The sequence below is a fragment of the Arachis duranensis genome, chromosome 10 (assembly GCF_000817695.3).
Source record: "Arachis duranensis cultivar V14167 chromosome 10, aradu.V14167.gnm2.J7QH, whole genome shotgun sequence".
NCBI classification, from domain to species: Eukaryota; Viridiplantae; Streptophyta; class Magnoliopsida; order Fabales; family Fabaceae; genus Arachis; species Arachis duranensis.
The window spans coordinates 102,243,731-102,244,194 of record NC_029781.3 but is presented as its reverse complement, the minus strand read 5'-3'; positions in this window follow the sequence as shown (position 1 = coordinate 102,244,194).

The window sequence follows — 464 nt, the reverse complement described above, 5'->3', positions numbered from 1 at the left end:
GTTAATTTGTTTGGTAAAAATAATTTTAAAAAAATTTTAACAAATAAAAATTAGTTAGAAATTAAAATATTTGATTTAAAATTTGATATGGACTAAAAGACAATCAATCAGATTGAGAGTCTTTATTTGTCTTTAAATTAGTACAATGATTTTATTACTACTCTTAAAACAATAACAATAATAATTCATAAGAGGGGGCTCCACTTCCACATGATAGGAACATGAGAAGACATAACACCAAAGGAACAATGAATCCATGCACCCCAATTGCCCATGTAATATAATTTTTTTGTGATTTTTCAGGTTTTATGGTTAGATGCAATTTGCAAAGATATATATATGGATTGTAAATTAAAGACGATCCCTTCACGCACCCCACATATATATAACATTTCATTCTCATTCGCATATGCCCCTAACCAAATGCATAGATATACACATATACATATATATATATATATATA